The sequence below is a fragment of the Staurois parvus genome, unplaced genomic scaffold, assembly GCF_062004578.1.
Source record: "Staurois parvus isolate SC_StPar_1 unplaced genomic scaffold, SC_StPar_1.0 ptg001451l, whole genome shotgun sequence".
NCBI classification, from domain to species: domain Eukaryota; kingdom Metazoa; phylum Chordata; class Amphibia; order Anura; family Ranidae; genus Staurois; species Staurois parvus.
The window spans coordinates 691264-717387 of NW_028319247.1; the positions used below are offsets into that span (position 1 = coordinate 691264).

The window sequence follows — 26124 nt, forward strand, 5'->3', positions numbered from 1 at the left end:
TGATGAACTTAAATGATTGTTATCATGTTTTAATAATTATTAAGAGTTTCATCTTTGTCTTGGGCTCTTAGGTATATTAGTTATTCATTCAATGGTACCTTTTGATTTCTATGCTTCCTATACTATTGGCTATTGGGTATGGCCCCGTCGAGCAGATACTATACTGATATTGCTTGATATGGCAGATGCCATAATGGTTTTTTTTTTAGCCCTAATGAAGGGGCAGTTTTGGACCCCCAAAATGTGTTGGATACTCTTTTGATTGCCCCCCTGACCTTTATTGAAATAATGTTGTATCTTTTATGAGTGGTGTGGTTCTTCAATTTACATTTATATATATTGTAAGTATAATAATATAATATACCGTAAGTATATTGGTACATTTTAGTACAATAATGACACAGACTAATAAAATAATTAGAAAGGTGTAAAGTGGATGTAATTTTTAACTGACAATTTTCTGTTTGAATTTTTTTTCCTTTGTTACATCTCAATTCATATATATATACATATATAATACATATATATATATATATATGATGTGAATGTACTATATTGCCAAAAGTATTGGGACATCTGCCTTTCCACGCACATGAACTCTAATGGCCTCCCAGTTTTCCTCCCAGTCCATAGGGTTCAATATTGAGTTGGCCCCGCCCTTTACAGCTATAATAGCTTCAACTCTTCTGGGAAGGCCGTCCACAAGGTTTAGGAGGGTGTCTATGGGAAGGTTGGACCATTCTTCCAGAAGCACATTTGTCAGGTCAGGCACTGATGTCGGACGAGGAGGCCTGGCTCACAGTCTCCGCTCTAATTCATCCCAAAGGTGTTCTATGGGGTTGAGGTCAGGACTTTGTACAGTCCAGTCAAGTTCCTCCACCCCAAACTCACTCCTCCATGTCTTTATGGACCTGGCTTTGTGCACTGGTGCGCAGTCATGTTGGAACAGGAAGGGGACATCCCCAAACTCTTCCCACAAAGTTAGGAGCATGAAATTGTCCAAAATGTCTTGGTATGCTGACGCCTTAAGAGTTCCCTTCACTGGAACTAAGGGGCCAAGCCCAACCCCTGAAAAACAACCCTACACCGTAATCCCCCATCCACCAAACTTTATACTTGACACAATGCAGTCAGGCAAATACTGTTCCCCTGGCAACTGGAGAACCCAGACGGAATGCCAGAGAAGCGTGATTTGTCACTCCAGAGAACATGTCTCCCCTGCTCTAGAGTCCAGGGGCGGCGTGCTTTACACCACGGCATCCAACGCTTTGCATTGCACTTGGTGATGTAAGGCTTGGATGCAGCTGCTCGGCCATGGAAACCCATTCCATGAAGCTCTCTATGCACTGTTGTTGGGCTCATCTGAAGGCCACACCAAGTTTGGAGGCCTTTAGCTATTGACTCTGCAGACAGTTGGTGACTTCTGCGCACTGTGCGCATCAGCATACGCTGACCCCGCTCTGTCATGTTACGTGGCCTACCACTTCATAGCCGAGTTGCTGTTGTTCCCAGTTGCTTCCACTTTGTTATAAAACCACTAACAGTTGAGCATGGAATATTTAGTAGCCAGGAAATGTTATGGATGGTCTTATTGCACAAGTGTCAACCTATGACGGGACCACGCTTGGAGTCACTGAGCTCTTGAGAGCGACCCATTCTTTCACAAATGTTTGTAGAAGCAGTCTGCATGCCTAGGGGCTTGATTATATACATCTGTGGCCATGGAGGTGATTGGAACAGCTGAATCCAATGATTTGATGGGTTGTCCCAATACTTTTGGCAATATAGTGTGTGTGTATATATATATATATATATATATATATATATATACATACAGTGTATACACACACACTCATCGGCCACTTTTTTAGGTACAGGTGATCTTTTCGCCATTACTGGCTTACAATGCTTTTTTTCACTGTGTCTACGTATGGAGACAGCCAACTTGGTAGAAGCGGAGCTACTGCTTCCAGCAAGGAGAACAGTGAACAGTGGAGTAGTGACACCACCAAAACACCTGAGACTTGCAGTCAGAGGCAGCAGTGGCTTAGAGGATCTCACATTGCAGATACATTCACTGGCCACTTTATTAGATACACCTGTTCAATTGCTTGGTAACACAAATTGCTAATCAGCCAATCACATGACAGCAGTTCAATACCCTTAGGCATCTAGACGTGGTGAAGGCAACTTGCTGAAGTTCAAACCGAGCATCAGAATGGGGAAGAAAGAGGATTTAAGTAACTTTGAATGTGGCATTGTTGTTGGTGCCAGACAGGCTGGTCTGAGTATTTCAAGACCTGCTGATCTACTGGGATTTTAATGCACAACCATCTCTAGGATTTGGAGAGAATGGCCTGAAAAAGAGAAAATATCCAGTAAGCGGCAGTTGTGTGGACGAAAATGCCTTGTTGATGTCAGAGGAGAATGGGCAGACTGGCTGCTGCGACATTCAGATGGTAGGGTCAGAATTTGGTGTAAAGAACATGAACGCACGGATCCTTCCTTCCTTGTATCAACGGCTCAGGCTGGTGGTGGTGTCATTGTGTGGGAGAGATTTTCTTGGCACTAGAAAGGTGTACCTAATAAAGTGGCCGATGAGTGTATATTGCTTTGAAGCTGTAGAGAAAGAAGTGCCTAGGCACACCCTCACAGAGCAGGAAGTGTTTAGTTATTTTCCAGAAAGGTCTACATAGGGTACTGCTAGATACACAGGGTTACTGCTTAGGCACAGGCTTTCCCTCTAACGTAGTAAATGTTCATTTTTTTAGTTCAATTCCACTCTAAAGACCCCCCCCCAGTAAGAGGAGAAAGAAGATCTAATGGAATTGGAAAGGAGTGTGTTGGGGGGGAAGATGCATGGGGCAACTTACTTTTTATTTGTTGAATTTCTATTTTTAATGAAGGCTACAGATTTAATCAGATTGAAAACAGATGTTGAAGTAACATTAACACAGGTTGATGCTTATATAATTATTTATTATTACAGGTACTTATATAGCACTGTCAATTTACACAGCACTTTACATATATATTGTACATTCACATCAGTCCCTAACCCTCAAGGGGTGTACAATCTAAGGTCCCTAACTTACATTCATAAACATATTAGGGCCAAGTCTGACAGGATCCAATGAACCTACCAGCATGTCTTTGGAGTGTGGGAGGAACCTGCACTAAACCCATGCAGGGAAAGGAAGAACATGCAAAGCCCAGGCAGGTGGTGCCGTGGTTGGGATGTGAACCAATGATGCTAGTACTGCCATGCGAAAGTGCTAACCATTTAGCCACTTTGCAGCCCAGATATATAATACTTTAGGTATTGGATTTACATCTACTTTAATTTGCCACCACACACAGCAAAGTAGGTAACTACAAGGCCTATTATGTCAATTGTAATCATGAATGTTAGCAGACCTTTTAGTCTGTACTTACTGGTTCCTCTTTATACCAGCGTTTGAAGGGAATTTATGAAACACTAAAACGATGTGTTTTAGGTATAATGCATAAATGTTATACACACAATTAGCAAAATGCTATTTTTTTGTGTAAGGCTGAAACTATTGCAAGTTTTTGAGCCTGAGTGAAATTTATAATCGGCCCCCTTATGTCTACTGAGGGAAAGCAGCTACTATGTCTGGCTGCGATCTGTGAAAAACAAGCGGGTACTGCGCTAAGAGAGGCTCCACGCAGCCTGCCTGAGCCAGGAAAGGGTTAAACAATTCCACGGTTGCGTTGCCCCTGTTCTTGTAGCGCGGCGTCAGGCCGAAGCCTGCACACAGCGATCCTGTCTCTTCACAACATGGCGTGTGTTTCGCTCTATGCATTCATACACCCAGCGCTGCCGGGGAGCATACGAGTTCACACAGCCTTCTTCATGCTGCGGCTGAGGGCCCTGGAGGGGGAATTGTGCCCTGTGCTCGATGGGGGGAGGGAGGCAGAACAGAACACGAGTCAAGACGGTTTAGAAGGGATACCACCTGAGGGCGAGAAAGCTTGGGGGGGTGCAGAGCTAGAGACAAATCTAGGATGTCAAAAATCTCAACCAAACCGGCACGTTTAACCTGAATGCCATGCAAAGGAGCTAGCGCAAAACCCGCGCTGTTCTCCGTGCGTTTGTCTACAAGCCACGCAAGGATCTATGTGGAATTGATTAACTTTCCATCCAATACAGGCCTGTTTAGCATATTTAGGATTCTGAACTCTTTTCGTTGGGAATTTTCCATTCAGAGCATGGATCAATGGCCTGCTTTGGGGATTTGGGCCAACCACAGATGTTAAAGGATGGTAGGAAGATATATAGTTACATAGCTAGCTTGGCTGAAAAAAGACAAAAGTCCATCCAGTTCAACCATAGAAAAATGACCGCCAAACAATTGTTCCGTATTAAGCACTAAGATTCCCAAAATGTTCCCTTGCTGAAAAGATAAGTACGGCCGCCTTGTCTCAAGTGAACAATGGTGATTGCCCAACAAAGTCCTGGGCACAAATCAGAGGTGGTACACATTTCTGATGGGCTGCCTGAGTACAGATTATTTTGCTTTTAAATCGAAAAACCATGGGCGAGGAGACCTATGTATTATGTGTCACACACACAACAAACATATTTTCATTTATTTTTTATTTGTATATACGAGGGACGTTCAATTCAAACCGGTACTTTAATTTTCCAGGTATAAAAAAAGGATGATAATGTGGTGGTACTACATGCAGTAGTAAGTGGCACGTGTGTCCTATTACTGATAGGCGGCATACATGTTGCGGGCCAGTCCAGAGACTGTTAATCAACAACAGTGTTAGTGCGTACATGGAAGAGCGTGCGGTGATGAAGTTTCTTGTGAACGATGGCGTAAAACCTGCGATTTCTACAGAAGATTTCAAGCACGGTACGGTGATGGCATGCTCACACACAGTAAGACATTTGAATGGTGTAAATATTTCAAAGATGGCTGAAGGTCCGTCAGTAACGATCTCGGCCGTGGTGGTTCCCAGCCCACAGCAGTCATTCTTGTGAACATTCAGCGTGTAGAACACCTGATCCTCGATAATCAACGCAATAACCTGTCATGTAATTGCACAAGAGACAAATATTTCTGTTGGGAACGGTGAACACAATGATGAGGAGGAAGTGAAGCCGGCTGTCCTAGGATGGTTCAGGCGTACTGACAAATCTTTCTATGCCGAAGCTTTCCAGGCATTAGTTAAACGCTGGGATAAGTGTATAAATGTAGCAGGGGAGTATGTGAAAAAATAAATGCAGTTTCCTCTCCTTTAAATTTGTTCTTTTATTATATGAATTCAAAAGTCCCAGTTTGACTTAGACTCTTTCTCTCTATATATATATTAGATTGAAAGCTCTAATGAGCAGGGCCCTCTGAATCCTCCTGTCTTAATTTGTATTGTAATTGTACTGTCTGCTCTTTTTCGAGGGTCCCTGCTTTCTTTTCCAATGATTTTATTATGTATTTCAAAGGAAGTACAAAGAATGCACACGTAATTACACATATAAACCAACACATGCGCTCAGATTTTAAACAACAGAAAAAAATAAAAGCTGCTTGCACATATAAAGGCAATATTATGATGTAAATGAAAAAAACAAATGCAGCGCTAGTTATATAATGATCTTATGTCACTTTAAATAAAGTCCATATATGTTCCCAAATGAATGGAAGCAGGTGCATAAAGGGAAAAGTTTGATCCAAAAAGCCGTCAAATTAAAGATTGGCCTCTTACCAGACAATTGGATCGCACAAAGGTCGGTCAACATGCGCAGTGTGATATAACATCAATACAGCAATCGATCCTCAATAGAGATCCCCTCCAGAATGAAAAGTAGCTTCTCCACCTTCAAGAATCTCCAAAATGGCAGAAACTTCCAGAATCACACACTACACCATTCTCGTCATCCACATTTCTTAGTAAATTGTCACATTTTGGCACACCGTTAATTATCCCCTGAATGATTTTAAAAGTAATCTGTGATCCTGGCAATCTGAAGGCCTCCCTCCAGCTTCAGCCGACACAAAAGTATCCCAGGAAGATCCTCTTTAGATGTTGCTCTGAGTGTTCCTGCAACTTTGGGGGTGATCCTTCATCTCCTTGGTGAGCTAGAATCATCCAGAACTTCTAAACCTTGTAAGGTTTAACAGCACTTCCAGACTGAGGCCATCTCCAGGAGGTGAAGGACATTAAGGAGCTACAAAGGACGCGTCCCTGCTCTCGTTCAGGTGCATGCATATATACAGTAGATTCACCTGATGAAGAGCGGGGATGCTCAAAACTGTCTTACAATTATTAAAAATAGATTCCTTTCTTTGAGTTAGGAACTACTTTGGAGTGCTGTAACTCTCATGGATCATATATATACAGCTGTGTTCAAAATAATAGCAGTCAGACATCACTAACCGGATCAATCACTGTTTTTGGTAGAAATGATATTTCTACATGGCAAATAATTTCCTAGCAGGTGTAGTAGAGTAATAGAAATCCAATAGACCCAACAGTCATGACATGCATGCTGCTGATTCTGTGTAATTGAATCACTCATTGAAAGGGGCATGTTCAAAATTAAAGCAGTGTGGAGTTCTATTAGTGAGGTCATTCGTTCTTTGAAAAACAGGTGGCAATTATTGCCCTTATTTAAAGAAGGAAGGCAGCAAATGTTGAACATGCTGGCTGCAGTGCATTTCTCTCTGAAATTCTGAGGAAAATGGGTCGTTCCAGACATTGTTCAGAAGAACAGCGTACCTTGATTAAAAAGTTGATTGGAGAGGGGAAAACATATAAAGAAGTGCAGAAAATGATCGGCTGCTCAGCTAAAATGATCGCAAATGCTTTAAAATAGCAACCAAAACCTGAAAGACGTGGAAGAAAGCGAAAAACTACCATTGGAATGGATAGAAGAATAGCCAAAATGGTGCGGACTCAGCCAACAATCAGCTCCAGGAAGATGAAAGAAGGTGTAAAGTTCCCTGTGAGGACTGTTACAATTAGAAGACGCCTATGTGAAGCCAAGCTATCTGCAAGAAGTCCCCGCAAAGTCCCACTGTTGAAAAAAAGACATGTGCTGAAGAGGTTACAATTTGCCAAAGAGCACATTGACTGGCCTAAAGAGAAATGGCGCAACATTTTGTGGACTGATGAAAGTAAGATTGTTCTTTTTGGGTCTAGTGGGCGGAGACAGTTTGTCAAACACTGAATTCAAGCCACAGTACACTGTGAAGACAGTGAAGCATGGTGGTGCAAGCATCATGATATGGGGATGTTTCTCATACTACGGTGTTGGGCCTATTTATCGCATACCAGGGATCATGGATCAGTTTGAATACATCAGAATACTTGAAGAGATCATGCTGCCTTATGCTGAAGAGGAAATGCCCTTGAAATAGGTGTTCCAACAAGACAACGACCCCAAACACACCAGTAAACGTGCAACATCTTGGTTCCAGACCAACAAGATTGACCTTATGGAGTGGCCAGCCCAGTCCCTGGATCTTAATCCAATAGAAAACTTGTGGGGTGACATAAAAAATGCCGTTTCTGAGGCAAAACCAAGAAATAGAGAAGAACTGTGGAATGTGGTCCAATCATCCTGGGCTGGAATACCTGTTCACAGGGGCCAGAAGTTGGGTGACTCCATGCAACACAGATGTACAGCAGTTCTCAGAAACAGTGCGACTACAACCAAATATTCATGAAGTCATTCAAAGGAAAGCAAAATCTTCAAACATTTCTCAGTTTATATAGTGAATGTTTGAGTTTGTAAAGAAGAATACAAACACTGCCATTTTTTTGAACCGTCAAATATTCACTTTTCTTAAATTTTTTTAGAGGAACAAATTTGATATATTTTTCTTCATGTTTTGATTTGTAATAGAATGTGTCGTGTTCCCAATGCATTTGTGTAGATGGAAATAAAAGCTATTAGAAGGATTTTGAGGTTTATTCACTTTTTTCAACACACTGCTATTATTTTGAACACAACTGTATATACACCTTATGACCTATAACAAGTATGCGTGTGCACCTCATCAATATGCAAAAGAGCAGCACTTGTTGGCAAGATTGCACCTTTCCATAACCAAAAGCTGACTAGTTCTGCTATTAAAAAAAACCCCAAAAACTAAGGATGTCTACAATCAAGAATGATAACCAGTTTACACTTTTGCCTCTACTCATTGCAGCTAATCTGCATTCCAGTCCCTGACACCCTTGAAAACGCTGTGTGTGTGCCCAGCCCCTCCACCTTGTAACACTGACAACACAGCAAAGTACAGAATCCCTGCAGTGAATCATGAGGGTTGAGCTTAGTTTTCTTTGTTCGGATCTACTATGCTGTGACATGCACAGGAACGGGAGTGGCCACACACAGGAAGAATTTCTGAAACGCCTCTGTATTTCACAACTGCAGTGTGAGGATACCATATCATTGATGTTTCCTTTACAGGACGCCTAGTGGCATTAAAACAAAAAAATGACAATGGAGGGTATCTTCTGATTATAAATGGCACTTGATGGAGTTCTCTTAAGATTCAGAGAAACGCTAATGAAACAGTGGAACAGTTTTGAGCCAGAAGCTCACCTTAGCTACCTTTCTCCAGTTGTATGAAAGTCTTTAGCTGAGGCCATTAAGTACAGCTTCTTATCCTGATTGCAGTAGCTGTCAGGATGCACTACTCAACATGCTGGCTGTGAGTGGAGGGGTCATTCATCCAGTTATAAGGATCTCAAACAGAGGGGGAATGTTGTACATGGGGGGATGGGTGCCAGATGTATGGCTGGCCAACTGGGGAGGAAGCCTGGAGGACAGCCAAAGGGAGGCTGAGTAAGTAGAGGGGGCAGGGCGTGCATGGGGGGGATGGGTGCCAGATGTATGGCTGGCCAACTGGGAAGGAAGCTTGGAGGACAGCCAAGGGAAGGCTGAGTAGGCAGCAAGCCATCAGCATGATCACACATTCCTTAACCCTCTAAAAAGAAAGAAGTGGGCGGGACCAGGAACACAGTGACGATTGATCCAAGTATTAAATGGTGTTCCCAAAACAGAAAGGTGATTTTTGGATCAGAGGCAGCTCACTCCTCTACAGCCTGCCTGGATTAAAGTCACACAATATTCTGGTTTAAAAATAATTTATTCAAGTATGTATTTTTAATTTAAAAAAGGCCCTTCTGTTGCTCTCAGCCTCCTCCAAATCTCTTTTTCTTTGTATTGCTATGATCTGTCTTCCTGTTAGAGGTTGGCTATATTCATTCTCCACGGCACTGTATGTATCAGTGTTCCCATGCTCACTCCTGAGATGGACTATGGGATGTGTAGTGAGCAAAGAGCAATGGAAATTACTTTAACTATCATGCACGGCTCATTCCAAACCCACAAAAAAGAGGGGGGGGAAAGGAGAGGACTAGGAGCTCATGGAGGATGTTACAAAGAGGCAGAAAAACACAGTAAGAAACAATTTCATGAAAAAAAATACTGGACCATTACAGGGTGGAGGTGTATGGATTATTTTTGCAGAAAAGAGATATTAATTAGTAAAAAAAAAAAAGATGAGATCTAGGAAATGTTTTATGAATGCCAAGAAAGAGGTAAATGATATTACTGGAAATAGGAATGTGATCTGGTGATGCTGTATGGTGTCCTGTTGATTCATGGGAAGTGTGAAATGTACTGGCAGGTCTGCTTTTATTCAGTACTGACTACACTCATCCTATAGATACTGATTAGAAGAAACAAATCAATTGATACAAGCTGGTTTAGGGAACTCAAACTTTAGAATCTTTCATCCGAACACCAAAATGTTTCAGGATCCAATCAAAACGAAAAAAATGATGATGCGGCACAGAGCAGGAAATGGAATTTTCCAAAACAAAGATGGCATCTTGCCCATTGATCCAGCAGATGCTGACAGCTGGTAATTATAACATTTGTCAGCCTATAATGGCAGGTAATGTACAACACAGTTAGAATGACAAAAATGTACAGTGTAAGTATAGCCAGCACTTTTTTTTACATTTTTGGATAGAGTATTATTAGTGTATTATATTTTTTTAATGTAGTCTTTATTAATAGAAAAAGTATTTAAAAACATTTGCATAAGAAAATCATATCATGAATGCTGCTACCAGACTCATCCACTTTACTAACCGTTCCATATCTGCCATCCCTCTATACCAGTGGTTCTTAACCTGGGTTCGATCGAACCCCAGGAGTTCGGTGAGTCAATCTCGGGGGTTCGGCGGAGGTGAAGACCCACACCCGACTCATATGATTCGTGCAGTAAATATTCATTATTATGTTTTTGTTTTTGTGTGAAAATCATGTTTTAATGGTTTTGTTCTTTGTTCTTAACGGTTTTGTTCATTTTGTGCACCTATGTATAAATATATACCTATGTTTTGAATTTTAAAAATCATATTTTATTTTTCCAATTAAGAAGGGTTCGGTGAATGCGCATATGAAACTGGTGGGGTTCAGTACCTCCAACAAGGTTAAGAACCACTGCTCTATACCAACCCCTCCACTGGCCTCCACTCAGTGTCCTCCACCCCTCTCTGCCAATCCCTCCACTGGCCTCCACTCAGTGTTCTCCACCCCTCTCTGCCAATCCCTCCACTGGCCTCCATTCAGTGTCCTCCATCCCTCTCTACCAACCTCTCCACTGGCCTCCATTCAGTGTCCTCCATCCCTCTCTACCAACCCCTCCACTGGCCTCCATTCAGTGTCATCCACCCCTCTCTGCCAATCCCTCCACTGGCCTCCATTCAGTGTCCTCCATCCTTCTCTGCCAATCCCTCCACTGGCCACCACTCAGTGTCCTCCATCCCTCTCTGCCAATCCCTCTATTGGCCTCCATTCAGTGTCCTCCATCCCTCTCTGCCAATCCCTCCATTGGCTTCCAATAAGTGTCCTCCATCCCTCTCTGCCAATCCCTCCACTGGCCTCCACTCAGTGTCCTCAACCCATCTCTACCAATCCCTCCACTGGCTTCCCATTGCCCAGCAAATAAAATTCAAAACATTAACAATAACATATAAAACCATTTATAACTCTGCCCCCAATTACATCACCAATCTTATCTCCAAATATCACCCAAACCGTCCTCTCCGCTCCTCCCACAACCTCCTGCTCTCTAGCTCCCTTGACTCCTCATCCCATGCTCGTCTCCAGTACTCCAGCCTCCCCCATCCTCTGGAAGTCTCTACCCCAATTCATCAGGCTATCGCCTACTCTGCCCACTTTTGGGCAATCTCTGAAAACCTATCTCTTCAGGGAAGCATATCCTGCCTTCAGTTAATAACAGAATCTTCTATTCCTCCTACCAGTCCATCCCCCACAGTTACTACCTTTTGTACCACTAGTCCCTCCCTCTTAGAGTGTAAGTTCCAAGGACCAGGACCCTCCTAACCCTCTTGTATTGAACTGTATTGTTGCTGTATTGCACTGAGCAAACTGCTGGCGCTATATAAATCCTGTATAATAATAATATTAAGAACATAAAAATAATGTAGCAAAAATGGTATACATCTGACAATAATCATAAGTGCGCCTCAGCCTTACATCAGCTAAAAATAATGATATGTGAGCCCAGAAGGGTCCCATCTCAACACATACGGCATTTGCATGAGAAAGGAGGGACTGGGGAGTCCAGATAGGTAAGTGCCGATATCAGAAACCAAGGCCAACCAGCCGAGAGAGAACGAGGCCCATCAGGTCGGTGGCATTCAGTTTTAAAGTGTGACATGTCACCACCAGTCAGACCATAGGGAAAAGCAAACCAGAGGCCTTCCCAATACAGCATGGCACAAGTATCAAAAACCCAAGAGAGGATCAAGGCATATGGTATGGGCTATCCTCAACTGTGCATCAGGTGCCACATAAAATAGAGAAACAAGCACTCAAAAACAAAACAATACAAAGTAAGAACAAATTTAGGCTCAAATCAACTAAAGAACACTTAGATAAGGTCAGGACGCTGGTCAGCAGGCTGAAGCAGCAAGTCAAGTTATAGGCAATTAAGGCAGTAGCACATAAATATTGGGGCCTACAAAAAGGTTGGGATGTGGACGGTGCTCATACCACCACCAACTGAGGGAGTAAGGGCACTGACAAGTAGGGGTGCTGGGTTCCTGAAGCCTCAAATGTATAGTGAATCCACATGGCCCAGAGTAAAATCAATCATACCTGCCTGTACACGTTGCCATCCATCCCTCTGCCTCCATTATATCATTCACCAGTCATACCCATTCTGAGTGACAGGGAACCTTGGTCTTTTTCCAAATAAATGGGTATCAGGCGCCTTCATCCTGTTGACGCCGACTCTTGGCGCCTGGGCCTAGACGCTGAGAGGCCGCAAAGTTGTAGGCCCAAAAAAAAACCACACGTGTCAAGAGTGCACACCCCTGGCACATTTACCGTTGCCTCACGGAAAGGTCCCAGTTGCTACTTGTGATTGGGACCTTTCCGATTATGTGACCACTGTGACAGCCAATCACATCGGTCACATGACCTTAAACCCCATCCTGCCTCCTGGCGTCACAAAACCCTTAAGGGGCCATGAGGCGCCAGCACCAAGGGGTTAAAAGATGTGGAAGTACTCCTTTTTCTATAAAGGCTAACAGGTATAGAAGGAACATGGAGTAAGAACTGCATGGGGGAATCAGGGATATCAATGTCTAGAATCACCGTGATTTGGGCTTGGATATCATGCCAAAGGGGCCGCAACTTGGAACATTCCCACCATATGTGCAGGAAAATACTGTACTGTCCACAAACCTGATGAGGAAGGGTAAATTTGCCAACATCAAGTAAGTAGCTTAAAGCTGTTTTCTTGCATCTTTGTGTCAGCAGAGTTAGTGTGGGTTAAGCGGTACATGTGGTGAAGCTGGGTCTCTGAGGAAACGTGCTGCAAATCTCTCCCTCATTCCCATATAGTGTATTATATTTTTGGCTAAAACACAAGAAAACGAGGAGATGGATGTGAATTCTTGGTAAAACAATGAGATTATGCTCTCTACAAAACAAAATTTTTAGAACAGGGGTCTCCAAACTTTGGAAACAAAGGGCCAGTTTACTGTCCTTCAGGCTTTAGGGGGGCCAGACTGTGGCCAGTGGGAGTAAAAAATGTTGTAGTGTGGAAGCAGACACCTCATCATTGGTATCAGTGGGAGGAAAAGTTCTGCATCATTGGTGTCAGTGGCAGGAATATTTCTTTGTATCGGTGTCAGTAATTATGACCAATTGGTGTCAGTGGGAGGAATAGTTTCTCCTAAAAGTGGGAGAAATAATGCCCCAAGGGCTGGATAAAGACAAGCAAAAGGCCACGTCTGGCCCCCAGGGCCGCAGTTTGGAGAGCTATGCTCTAGAACATCATAATCAGAGGCGATGGAAACCATAAACACAATGTCATACGAAGGAAAACTTCAAACAACCTTAATAGCTCTGGTAAGGCAGCTCCCACATGGATATACGTCATCCAAAAAAAGTCAATGAATTTTGGGGGCAACAACACTCCCTCTTCACCAGGGCTCTACAAAGGATTGAACTTGGATGGACCCAGAGAAAAAAAGAATTGGGCAGCACAGTGGCTAAATGGTTAGCACTTCCACCTGGCAGTACTAGGGGTTGTTGGTTCAAATCCCAGCCACAGCACTTCCTGCCTGGAGTTTGCATGTTCTCCCTGTGCCTGCATGGGTTTCCTATGGTTACTCCAGTTTCCTCCCACACTCCAAAGACATGCTGGTAGGTTAATTGGATCCTGTCTAAATTGGCCCTAGTATGTGTATGTATGACTGTGAGTTAGGGACCTTAGATTGTACACCCCTTGAGGGTTAGGGACTGATGTGAATGTACAATATACAGTATATGTAAAGTGCTGCATAAATTGATAGCAATATATAAGTACCTGTAATAAATAAATGTTGCAGATCTATTTTAGAACCAGCACTGATTTCTCCATGTGCAGCAACAATTTGAAAGCAGTTGTTTTTCTATTCAGTTCCTTTTTTTTTTTTTTTTAAATAACAATAGGTGTGCTGCTCCTTTAAATAATCAATGAAGTATAACCATACTCATCAGTACATTAACATGCATGTCACCACAGTGAACAAAAAATGCCATAAAGTGCTCACTAAAACAAGCAAGTGTAAAAAGTCCCAAAGTGATGGCAAATCTTTTGTTGGATCAATACAGCCCTCCTTTATCAACAATGTGCCAAACAAAGTGTGCTCCAAAAACTCCTGCCCACAGGTAACTATACACTTCTTTCCAAAATGTTGGATCCCACTAAAGAGATCACTGCGCACCTTGCTGCACCTCAGCGATACTGGGTTCCACCTCTAAACAGCCTCAGTGGTCCTAGATACCAATCTCAGCAGAGATAAAGGCACAAACAGAAACAAATCCCATAGTGTAGTATTCAAAACAATGTTTACTTTATTAAAATCGCACTTACAAAAGCGTTCAGTGTATATCATGAGAGCTGCTGCATCCAGAGCTAGCGTGCGCGATGACGTCACGTATCTGGTCCCACCCAACGCATTCAGTGGAAGATACCTTTTTATTGTTATTATACTGATTTATTTAGTACAGGTTTTTATATAGTGCCGTCAATTTATGCAGCGCTTCACATATATACTGTACAATCAGTCCCTGCCCTCAAGGAGCTTACAATCTAAGGTATTGTAGCACAACTTGCATGTAGATTGATTTATGGTGCTGCAGCTACTTTTATCTTTCACTAAGCGCAAGGTTTTTCATGGTTTTTATATATAGTTTATAGGATACAGATCCATCCAATTCAACCTGTGTGTGTGTATGCACATGTGATTTTTATTCTATAATAATTCCCATAACTCTGTATATTCTGCTTCATGAGGAAGACGTCTAAAAGTTTTTTTTGAAGTTTTTAACACAGTTAGTATCCCTTCCTGGGAGAGGCACTATCACATGTTTACTGCTCTAACAGTAAAGAACCCTTTCCTTGATGTAAGAATAGATCTCCTTTCTTCTAACCTCAAATCATGGCCAGATGTCCTCTTCAGGAACCTTAGAGTAAACAGGTTATCACAGTTACTGGAGCCACGTTTGAGATATTTGTACATTGTAAGCATATGAACCATTGGCGCTTTATAAATACTGTATAATAATAATATCCCGTGCTAAGCGACTCTTCTCAAGAGTGAATAACTGTAATCTATGTAATTGATCCTTGCAGCTCAGGTCCTTCCCATCCCTTATTCATTTTGTTGCCCTTTGCTGAACTCTTTCTAACTCAACAATGTCGTTCCTGAGGTTTGGTTTGTCTGGAGATTTCGATACTGATTCTAATATAGATCTTGGAAGTGACTGTTCTCTCTGAGTCCACCCAAGTTTTATGCCATGTTGAACCCTGATTGCGGGGGAGTGTTGTTGCTCCTGAAACGCGTTGGCTGCTTCTATATAACGTATTTACCAACAATTAAAGTGATCTTGTGTCTGGTGCTCCAAAAAAAAGAGGAAACCCCTTAAACCAGGGATCCAGATTTGAGACTCCGCATGTCCAATGTCCAATGAGAGAGCCAAATAAACAGTCTGGGAGTCCAAGATCCCTTAAGACGAACTTCAAAATAAGCAAATATTGTCTAGATATAAGAAGCATTTGTATCCTTCCTTGAATCTTGGTGTGTTTTGTCTATTGCTTCCAGATCTGTGCAATCCCGTGTGAGACTTTCTGTGATGAAGACCGCTCACTGCTGCTCCTTCTCTCCCCTTGTGCAGGGGGACTGGTCTTGTCACCGCCCCTTTCTGTATCTTTCTGCAGATAGCCTTTACTGGGTGGAGCCTACTGGGCCCCTCCCACAGCATTGTTCTTTGCACAAGCTATGTACAGCTTAGTGGTGATGTCACTGATACTTTTTCAAGGCAATGTCTGGGCTTGCAAGGGTTTTTGGTGTACACAAAATGGATTTATATTCTTTGTGGCTACTGAGGAATATATCTAAATGAAGATTTTTGTGCCTGGAGGTCACCTTTATTATGGGTATTAGTTCATAACAGGAAATCATTAGAGATGAGCGAATTATTCAAAAATTCGATTCGGCTGATTCGCCGAATTTGCGGGAGAAATTCGATTCGATGCGAATTTATTCGCCGCAAATTTAACTTATTTAAAGGGTTTCTAGGCTTCAGAGAGCCTTTATATTAGTGCAGAACACTGTACCTTTAATTTAAATGCCCTTGGAGTCTGCTGGGGAAGAGAAATAATACTGTCAGTCAGTATGACATGCAGATGAGTGCCGTCGATCTTAGAATCACCGCACACTTCACTCATTTGGGCAGTCACGGGGCACGACGAAGAAGAAGAAGAAGAATGAAAAGAAGAATGAAAAGAAGAAGAAGAAGAATGAAAAGAAGAATGAAAAGAAGAAGAAGAAGAATGAAAAGAAGAAGAAGAAGAATGAAAAGAAGAATGAAAAGAAGAAGAAGAATGAAAAGAAGAAGAAGAATAATAAAAAGAAGAATGAAAAGAAGAAGAAGAATGAAAAGAAGAAGAATGAAAAGAAGAAGAAGAAGAATGAAAAGAAGAATGAAAAGAAGAAGAAGAAGAATGAAAAGAAGAATGAAAAGAAGAATGAAAAGAAGAAGAAGAAGAATGAAAAGAAGAATGAAAAGAAGAAGAATGAAAAGAAGAAGAAGAAGAATGAAAAGAAGAATGAGAAGAAGAATGAGAAGAAGAATGAAAAGAAGAATGAAAAGAAGAATGAGAAGAATGAAAAGAAGAATGAAAAGAAGAAGAAGAAGAATGAAAAGAAGAAGAAGAAGAATGAAAAGAAGAATGAAAAAAAGAAGAAGAAGAATGAAAAGAAGAAGAAGAAGAAGAAGAAGAAGAATGAAAAGAAGAATGAAAAGAAGAAGAAGAATGAAAAGAAGAAGAAGAAGAATGAAAAGAAGAATGAAAAGAAGAAGAAGAAGAATGAAAAGAAGAAGAAGAATGAAAAGAAGAAGAAGAATGAAAAGAAGAATGAAAAGAAGAAGAAGAAGAATGAAAAGAAGAATGAAAAGAAGAAGAAGAAGAATGAAAAGAAGAAGAAGAATGAAAAGAAGAATGAAAAGAAGAAGAAGAAGAATGAAAAGAAGAAGAAGAATGAAAAGAAGAAGAAGAATGAAAAGAAGAAGAATGAAAAGAAGAAGAATGAAAAGAAGAAGAATGAAAAAAAGAATGAGAAGTAGAATGAAAAGAAGAATTAAAAGAAGAATGAGAAGAATGAAAAGAAGAATGAAAAGAAGAAGAAGAAGAATGAAAAGAAGAAGAAGAAGAATGAAAAGAAGAATGAAAAGAAGAAGAAGAAGAATGAAAAGAAGAAGAATAAGAATGAAAAGAAGAATGAAAAGAAGAGGAAGAAGAATGAAAAGAAGAAGAAGAAGAATGAAAAGAAGAATGAAAAGAAGAAGAAGAAGAATGAAAAGAAGAAGAAGAAGAATGAAAAGAAGAAGAAGAATGAAAAGAAGAATGAAAAGAAGAAGAAGAATGAAAAGAAGAAGAAGAATGAAAAGAAGAAGAAGAAGAATGAAAAGAAGAAGAAGAAGAAGAATGAAAAGAAGAATGAGAAGAAGAATGAAAAGAAGAATGAAAAGAAGAATGAAAAGAAGAAGAAGAAGAAGAATGAAAAGAAGAAGAAGAAGAATGAAAAGAAGAATGAAAAGAAGAAGAAGAATGAAAAGAAGAAGAAGAATGAAAAGAAGAAGAAGAAGAATGAAAAGAAGAAGAAGAAGAATGAAAAGAAGAAGAAGAATGAAAAGAAGAAGAATGAAAAGAAGAAGAAGAAGAATGAAAAGAAGAATGAAAAGAAGAAGAAGTAGAATGAAAAGAAGAAGAAGAAGAATGAAAAGAAGAAGAAGAAGAATGAAAAGAAGAATGAAAAGAATAAGAAGAAGAATGAAAAGAAGAAGAAGAATGAAAAGAAGAAGAATTCCAGTACAGCAAAAAGTGTATCTGCAGAGAGCTCCGCTATTTCTGACAGTTCTCTGACAGTTCTGACAGTTCATTTACAGCGGTTGAAACATTGTATCTATTTATTTCCGAATAAAAACATCTGTATCCTAAATGGAAACAAATAGATACAATGTTTCAACCGCTGTAAATGAACTGTCAGAACTGTCAGAGAACTGTCAGAAATAGCGGAGCTCTCTGCAGTGACACTTTTGCCGGCTGATCGGGGAAAATTCGATTCGTGCATCCGAAGTTTGCTAAAATTCGGATTCGATGCGAATCGAATTTTTCCTAATATTCGAAACGAATTCCACTTCGCCAAGTTCGATTCGCTCATCTCTAGAAATCATGAAACAGCCGACACATTTCAGGGACTTAAAGATGTCTCCCTTCTTCAGGGCTCGGGTATTGTAAGCAGTAGGACTAGGAAATGGCACAATCACCAGGAACAATGTTAAAAGGTGCCCCAGGATTAGTGTATCATCAAAACAGATTATTTTTTGCTGTCTGTATGTTATCGAGAAAGTTTCCCTTTACTTCCCTTTTTAAAGACACAACAGAAAGTTGAAGGAAATCTCTCAAAAGTGAGGGGAATCTACCTTTTAGATATTTGCCCCTGAAACAGGTGTCTCCACTGGAAGATTTCCTGTTACCTCTTGCTCTGGTGACAACTCTATGACGTTGGATTTCCCATCACTTTCTTTCCTGGAGGCAATGGTCAGCAGGACAAAGAGAAGGGTATATCTCCCCAATGAGAGCGATAAAACCTCAACACAGAGTCTAATCCTTTCTCATTCATTGCAAAATGAAAAAAAAAGAAGATTTTGCCTAAATACAATGGGGTCGATTTACTAAAACTGGAGGGTGCAAAATCAGGTGTAGCTCTGCATAGGAACCAATCAGCTTCCAGGTTTTTTTTGTCAGAGCTTAACTGAACAAACTGAAGTCAGAAGCTGATTGGCTACCATGCAGAGCTGCACCAGATATTGCACTCTCCAGCTTTAGTAAATCAACCCCTTTAGAATTCTGTAGAGATGTTGGTACTTTCACAGGTCTGATTGGAAGGACAACTCTTGTACTCTTGTACATAAACCGATTGTAGGTTTTCCAAGGCTCATGAAGTAGAAACCACCTTCGCCTTTACATGTCTTGTAGTATCATATAACATGCTAGCACTGACACTCCCGTGCTGACTGAGTCAACAGTACATATAGGGAGAGAAAAAAAACCCACTTTAATAAGACTAAAGAAGGGCAGAGGGATTATTTGTACAATGACATTTATAGGGTGTGTGCACTGCCAAAATGTTCACTAATGTCTGAAGAGGAACCGCATGACATCAGCCACCGAGCTGCACTCCTCCCTGTTCATTATTGCCACCAACATCACACACAAGATACAAGAATTCTATTCTATGGTCACTGTGAGGAACACAGCCTAGTTTAAAGGAGCACTCCACTACGCAGGTCCGTTTGGCCCCATTGTTGCACTGCTGTACACAGTAAATGTAAGGCAGATTGTGCCCGTTCATGTAATATGTGGACAACCCACAGGTAATGACGCATAAGCCCAGCACAATCCAATCAGAATGAATCATTCAAACTGTATAGCTGAATTCTCATTGGCTGTTGTTGGTTACTGTTCTGCCCATTTGGAAGACTGTTGGAGCCTACAGATCCCCCAAGACAATATTTTAATGTATCCCATTGGGTGCTCAGTGCCCTGTAGGAAAAGGCAAAAGGGAACATGACAGGTAATAGTATTGAAAGGGCTGGCTATTTGGATGCCCAGACTTGCAAAATAATTACTAATAAAATATTTTGGAAAGCTTGAGCAGAGATTCAGATGTTCTGGGTCACAGACTGCACACGCTTTTATTTAATTATCTCCAAATTATAAAAGAAAACATTCCTGTTAGTATGCTGCACTTTGATCCACCATCGGGGGGTGCCTTATTTATGTAATTAGAAGAGATCCACCATCGTGGGGTGCCTCCATTATGTAATTATATCCGAAAAGTAACTAAAGACTTGTGTACATAATACCCGCTACTTCGACACAACACAAGGCAAGCACTTCTGCTTTATTCACACAATGTGCATGTAGAAAAAAAAATGATATATATCACATAGTATGTATATAAAATCAGCCAGGGTTCAATTGTTTGTGATTGTCTTACTATTTACTATCTTTGCTAGCATTCACGGTAGCAGTACAGTTCATTGCATCCTATTGTATGTGATCTTAACAGCATTGTACTTCTAATGACATGTGTATCTCCTTTTCTGTTTGAATAAAAACTATTAAAGGAAAAAAAACAATCCAAGGTTTGGAGAACGCGTAGAAGATAGGATATGAGTAGATGCGGAATTCTGAGAAGTGGAGGCCCAGCTCTGCTCTGCGCTCAGGAGGCATGGAGGGCTACAGAGGTCATGTAGCTGCAGGCTGGACAATGTCAGAGCCAATCTCAGGGGAAGAAGAGAAAAGACCGAGACCTGGGAGAGGGTCAGCGAGTAATCGGAAAACATATGGAAATGTACAGAACACTGGAAGGACAGACACAGAAATATGGTTCTGCACATTTCAAATGAATTTTAATAGAAAAAAAAAATTGTGCAAATAAAAAATACATACTGTATATAGGAATGTATGCAACTGTGTGTGTATTAATTTTACTGGATTATATTAGTATGAAATGTATAGTACATAATCTGAAAATACTGAGATGCAGTTTTGCGAATGTGATACTGAAGAATTAAAGGTTTTAATAATTATTATTATTATTATTAAATTAAGAGAGAGAGAGAGAGAGAAAGAAAGAAAGGAAAAAAGGAAGAAAGAAAGAAAGAAAGAAAGAAAGAAAGAAAGAAAGAAAGGGAGAGAGAGAGAGAGAGAGCGAGAGATAGGAAGGAGAGAAAGAAAGAGAGAGAGAAAGAAAGAAAGAAAGAGAGAGAGACAGGAAGGAAAGAAAGAAAGAAAGAAGGGGGGGGGGAGAGAGGGGGGGGAGAGAGAGAGAGAGAGAGAGGGGGGGGGGAAGAAATAAAGAATGAGAGAAAGAAAGAGAGAGAGAAAGAAAGAGAGAGAGAAAGAAAGAGAGAGAGAGAAAGAAAGAGAGAGAGAGAGAGAGAGAGAGAGAAAGAAAGAAAGAAAGAAAGAAAGAAAGAGAGAGGGGGGGAGAGGGATAGAAAGAAAGAAAGAAAGAAAGAAAAGAAAAAGAAAAAGAAAGAAAGGTAGGAAGGAAGGAAGAAAAGAAAGAAAGAGGGAGAGAGAGAGAAAAAGAAAGATAGGAAGAAGAAAAAAGAAAGAAAGAGGGAGAGAAAGAATGAGAGAGAGAGAGAGAGAGAGAGAGAGAGAGAGAGAGAGAGAGAGAGAGAGAGAGAGAAAGACAGAAAGAAAGAAAAAGAATGAAAAAGGGAGAGACAGAAAAAGAAAGAAAGATAGGAAGGAAAGAAGAAAAGAAATCTCTGCAGCTGTATGTGGCCTCAGCCTCTCTGCCATATCTGGTGAAGACATGTTATTGTATCTGCTGATTTCAGTGTACTTCCTCATGTTGAAAACAGAACATTCTACTTTTTGATTGGAGATGTTATTTAACATTACAGTTCAGTGAACAGCAGATGATGGAGAACATTGTAGAATCCAGAAGCCCGGTCATGCAATCTTTTAGTGACAATGAATAATAATCAGGCACCACTCATATCCGTAGCTCTGTTCAAGGTTGGCCTCTCCTTTACATGGACCACCTGAGTGCTGGCCATAACCTTAATAACCTCAGGTACAACCACAGAACTACATACAAAAGAGTCGCTGAACCTATTATTAATATCCCAAATTGTGAATGACCATCTCATTTATGAATCTGAAGCACCCCCAGAACAGAGGAAGGGGCTCCGAGAAAAACGCAGAGGTGTCAAAAGTAGAAAGGGTGCCACACCAGTGGTAATAGGGTCCAGAAGGATATTGTATTGAATGATCAGCAGTGTACAAGTGTTAACGTGTTTTGGGGGTTCACAAACTTCATCAAGGATTAAGTATGGTGTGATTTTAGCAATGCCTGGACTCCTGAGAGTCAGCCCATGAGGTTTCATGCTGCAATAACTGCTGATACAATGTGAGACCCATGTGAGACCTATAATTATCTCCAAAATCTATACTTAAGTGCTGATGGAGTTTATAAACCCTGAAATGTGTTGGCTCTTTTACATTTTTGATCATTCGGTGAAATACCCTTCTGCGCTCTATTACCATTGCTGTGAAATCTTTGCTCCTTTTTACACATCATGTTTTATAACAGCGCTGTTCTTTATATCATGGATTTTTTTTTTCCTTTCCCTGATATAGACCTGCCCATCCAGGTCATAAGGAGTGGCAATACAATAATAATACATTTTGTGCTCATGTACCCACCAGCTGTAGGATTTGGGGGCATTTTAAATACAATGTTGTTGCGCTCTTTTTACAGTAATAATTTTAGGATTTTTTCTGTCTTAATGCGTTAGATTTTTTTTTGAAGCAGACACAGTGAAATTGCAGAGGGTATTCCAGTAATAAAGGGTTTTATTTCAGCGTCTGAAGCATCTTATCCTGTGTACGAGGTGTCAGGTTATGAGCCCCAGAGAGCGTCTGGTCTTTATACAGCAGAATTTGTTTTTGGCATTTGAGGTTTTTTTTTTATAAGAGAAAAATAGACCAATGTCTTTAACCAATCAACTGCCAGAATCCACCACAAGCAAAATATATCACCGCTGTCACAATTTTCTGCAATTGCACATTGCTGGAAAGTCTTACCAAAAATCTGTTGGCTTGGAGGTCATATCTGCATTACAATAGCACTCACCTGTCTGACCACAGAGATTGCACTGATCACCGCTTGGCACGGGTCATTGTGAACCATGCTTTTGCCTTCAGGGGATCAGAAAGGCATTTTTTTCTCCCGTTGTAGCAAATTGAACCATGTATTATTTATTTTTTTATTTTGTTGCCTTCCTCTGGATCATCTGTGGGCAGGGGCGGACTGACCATTCGGGAGCTCGGGCACTGCCCGAGGGCCCAGGGTCGGTAGGGGGCCCCATGAGATGACCCTGGTACCTTTCATAGGCTTTTTTGGGTGTGGTTTGAGTGTGGGCGAGGACACGGGGGACCCATGAGTTGTCAGTCCGCCCCTGTCTGTGGGTATAGATTTCTGTATATGGAGGTTTTCTTTTTACTTTTTCTATCGCCTAAACTGGATGGACTTGTGTCTTGTTTCAACTTGACTCAGCATGTCACTGCTTTTTCTTTCTATGTGAGGTGAAAGCGCCACACTCCCAACAGCTCACTGTGTAGTTATAGTAAGAAGCGGCCTCAGCTCCTCCCTAGCCAGGTCCATTGATGCCTTTTTTTTTCTGTTGTCACATTTATGTTCTGCTAATATATTAAATCACATGCTGGCTTTTTACATTTCCCTCATTTGCGAGACCTGCCCAACAGAATTCCCAGTCCCACCTACCACAGCAGTGACGAAGAAATGGTGGCGTCACTTTTCCATAACTCGGAATAAACTGTAAAGTGAGGATGTAAGAGGGTGACACCATGGTCATGGTCTTGAGGGAGAGACAGAGAATTCCACCACTCGAGCCTCTGAGAGATCTATGAAGCCAGATAGTGACCACCTCCCACTAGTTGCCACCGGACATTGACTTACATTTATGTAGCTAATGTGATATGAGAACACCGGCTAATACCTTAAAATGGAACTCCAGTATATATTATACATGGGAATATGAGGTAAGCACTAACCCGTGGGAAAGGAGGGAAAGAAGCAGCGGACAGTATTCTATTAAAGGTCTGAGGTAGCAGTAAGTGATCCCTCTCTGTCCGAACCACCTCCTCTTCCATGAAGGACACGTGATGGGCCACCATCTTCACAAAGGCCTGTAAAGAATGACCAACATCAGTACAGAAGATATTTAAATTAAAATGAAAAAAATGTAATTTTACCTTTAGAACCCATCTGTCCGTCCCTTGCATCAAGAACACAAGGCCATTCTAACTTGACATTGTACACATTATCACATAAACCGGGTAGATGTCATAAAACCTTATTATATTTTTTTATAAAAAATCCAAAATATTTACAGCTACTTTACAAAACACACGTACATTTTTGAATAATACCTCATGGCAAAGCTCTCTTTTCTGTTGTCTGTATCACTTCCTGCCCTGGAGACACAACAGATATAAGGAGGAAATCTTTACAAAGTGAAGGGAAATCCCCTGTTGAACATGTGTCCCTGGGAAGTTGTCCCCATTGAAAGAATTCTCTTCTATTCCACTTGTGGTGACAACTGTAAGATTTCAGATTCCCAGAAGAGAGGGTGAAAAGTCTTCCCAGTGAGGACACAAAAGAGAAATAACCTGATAGGAGCTCTAACCTTTCCCAAAAAAAGGTTTTGGCTTTAGATACACATTAAAACTACTCTGAAAGGACAGCACAGTGGCTAAATTGTTAGTGAATCTGCCTGGCAGTACTAGAGTTATTGGTTCAAATCCCAACCACAGCAATACCTGCCTGGAGTTTGCAAGTTCTCCGTGACCCTGTTTGGGTTCCCTCCAGGTACTTTGTTTTCCTCCCATGCTCCAAAGACATGTTGGAAGGTTAATTGGCTCATGTATAAACCTGGCCCTAGTATGTGTATGTATAAATGTGAGTTACGGACCTTAGATTGTACACCCCTTGAGGGTTAGGGACTGATGTGAATGTACAATATATATGTAAATTGCTGTATAAATTGATGGCGCTATATAAGCACCTAAAAAAATTGTCTGAATCCAATGGGCATGCGTATTCTTGAATCTTGGGGAGCTTTGTGTATTTCTTCCAGATCTGTGCAGTCATCCAGTGTGAGACTTCCTGCAATAAAGACCGCTCACTGCTGCTCTCTCTCCTGGTGCTGGGGGACTGGTCCTGTATCCGCCCAATCCTGTACTTTTTTTTGTAGTGGGTGGAGCCTGCTGGGCCTCTGCCCCTCCCACAGCTCTGCTCTCTCTCTACCCCTCCCTGTGCAGGGTGACTGCTCTTTTCTTCACCCCCTCCTGTGGTTTTCTGCCTGCTGGGCCCCTCCCACAGTTAAGTAAGTGTTGTGTGATTCCATTCGTCACGTATATTCTTCTTGGTGATCTTTGTGTATTTCTTCCAGGTCTGTGGAGTCATCCAGTGTGAGACTTCCTGCAACAAAGAACGCTCACTGCTGCTCTCTCTCCTCGTGCAGGGGGACTGGTCCTGTCTCCACCCCTCCTCTAGTTTTATGCAGGCAGCCTGTAGTGGGTGGGGCCTACTGGGTCCCTCCCACAGCTCTGCTCTCTGCACAGGCTTTGTACAACACAGTAATGATGTCACTGCTACTTTAACAAGGTAATACCCGGGTTTGCAAAGGCATTTGGTGCACATAAAGTGGATTTATATCCTTCATGACTAATGAGGAATATATTTAAATGAAAGGTTTTGTGCCTAATGGCTCCTGACGTAACGTGCAGATGCAGACTCTTTCCTCACAGAGTCCCCTTCTACAGCAATGCAATGCCTGTATTTCCCCTCGCCTTTCAGCAGCTGCATTTTTCTTCTGTAGAAGTGTACACTGGGCTCTGTGTGTACGTCTGTACGTACAATTAAAAAAAATATGTCAGCAAGACGTGAAAGCACATCGATGGTGGAAGAGATACAGGGTTTCTTCTGACATAAAACCTACCTGCTAGCAATTTTTTTAAAACAGAGATGATGGTGGCCATACACACTTTGATTTTATTATTGGATTGATGTTTGGTTTAGCAAAAGCGATCAAATCTGCAAAGAATCGAATAGCCATTACTTCCCTTCCAATCAATTTAGACTGAGTTTAGACTGGATTCGATCAAACTGAGTGGACTGGTCAGGGCAGAAAATCATCAATCGCTATGCATCAATCAGAAGCCCTCAGATGCTTTGCTCGTGAATACAGCTGCATTTCAATCAATCAGATTATGGGATCACATGGTGGAAACAACAATGCGATCGATAAGTTACGATCGCATCTTAGTTATCGATCGAAGTCCACTTCCCTGTGTGTGCCATTGATTGAATGGGTTGCCAACTATTGATTGATTTTTCCTATAAGAGATCAATCAGAAAAAGAATCAGTCC

General features: G+C 41.3%; 1 long non-coding RNA gene across 1 annotated transcript in view; it reads right to left on the reverse strand.

Moving 5' to 3' along the window:
- LOC149435907 (uncharacterized) overlaps positions 1–26124 on the reverse strand; it is an 88006-nt gene that overhangs the window by 30195 nt on the left and 31687 nt on the right. Inside the window, exon 4 of the long non-coding RNA XR_016308351.1 lies at positions 23745–23879. This is a non-coding gene — a long non-coding RNA (uncharacterized LOC149435907). The remainder of the gene's footprint in view (positions 1–23744; positions 23880–26124) is intronic.